This window comes from Penaeus chinensis, chromosome 12, assembly GCF_019202785.1.
Source record: "Penaeus chinensis breed Huanghai No. 1 chromosome 12, ASM1920278v2, whole genome shotgun sequence".
In the NCBI taxonomy this organism is placed as follows: Eukaryota; Metazoa; Arthropoda; class Malacostraca; order Decapoda; family Penaeidae; genus Penaeus; species Penaeus chinensis.
In genome coordinates this window covers 24,074,821-24,076,479 of record NC_061830.1, presented here as the reverse complement: position 1 = coordinate 24,076,479, position 1,659 = coordinate 24,074,821, and positions in this window count along the sequence as shown.

The window sequence follows — 1,659 nt, the reverse complement described above, 5'->3', positions numbered from 1 at the left end:
AAAACATACGGGGAATACCTGGTTACCAGGTTTCCGAAGGAGGCCGCCGCAGAAGAAGCACTGCATCTTCCGGGTGTTTTTAAAGCTCGGAGGATCTACAAGGAAGGACAAGCCCTGAATAGAATCGTCATTGTATGGAGTGGAGAACATCCGCCACCCAAAGAGTACAAATTCTTTGGACAATACATAGAGTCGAGCTCCATTCGACCGTGGAGCTCGGATGTTGTGGTTTGCTACAAGTGCCAGGGGTACGGCCACGTAGCAAAATATTGCAGGAAAGAAACAGCCTGTGCTGTTTGCGCAGAAGCTCACCTGACGAAGGACTGTCCTGCACATAAAAATGAAAAAGACAACGACAACGGAGACACTGGCAGCATCAGCATCGTGAAGAGGTGTATCAGGTGCGGAGAGCAAGGCGTGGCGGCCTGGCACCGCAACTGCCCCCACAAACCGCCGCGCGCACCCCCCCCTGCTGCCCCGACCGTACCCATCGACCGCGGAGCGGCGATGCCCAGCCCAGCCGCACCCCAACCAGTGCCGTGTGACGTCACCAACCCACAGGCATTCCCGCAACTGTCAGGGGGATTCCCCATCCCAGGAAACAGTGCCACAGGAGTGAACAGTGATGAACAAAACAAGGAAGTGATTGAGGAAATAAGAAGCTTCAGGCAAGAACTCGCTGAAATGAGAAACATGATTATGGAAATAAAAAGTGATCGGGGAGTAGCCAGGGAAAATATGCTTTCTCATGATGTTAGTAATGTTGAAAATAGGAATGAAAGCATCAGGCAAGAGCTTGTTGAAATGAGAAAAATGATTATGGAAATAAAAAGTGATCGGGTAGCAGACAGGGAAAATATGATTTCTGATGATGTTAGTGATGTCGAAAATACGAATGAGGTCTGTGATAATGTTATTACTCAAGATACCATCGACGAATCATCTAAAAACGGTGACGACAGTAACAGTGAAAACAACGCCGACGGAAATATGCAGGAAACGGACGAACTATGGGACATCACTCAGAAAATGATATCAGGTACGGATTATACGTATAATATCAATATGAGGAAAGCGCGCAGAATCAGTGTAAATAAACAAGATGCAGCACAGATATGTAATGCTGTACAAGAAATCTGCAAACTAAAGGGCTTCATCAAACACAAATTTGACCAATCAGCTAATCATAGGGTGTGATGGGGGACAAGAAAATAATTACGTTTCTCTCATGGAATATACGTGGTGTCAACCGTAGAATTAATGACTTGCTCTACTACATTCATAACCATAATGTTGACGTTATCTGTCTACAAGAGCCCTTCACATCAGCCACTAAAATAAAAACCGCCCCTAGAATTAGAGGGTACCACTCCTATACGAACACAGGGATGACAGGCCTATTGACTTATGTCAGTGACACCATACCGCATAATTTGGTGCAGAAGTCTGATGACAATAATGTGCAATATCAGCATTTACACATTCGAACAGCCTCTGGGTTTTTCTCTCTGTACAATGTATACGCAAGGTGTAGAAAGTTTCAAACTGATTCACTGCCCAACTTTCAGAATCACGGCACAATATGCATGGGGGATTTTAATGCTAGGCATTATACATTTGGAGACAGTCAATGCAATGAAAATGGCGAAGAGTTCCGAA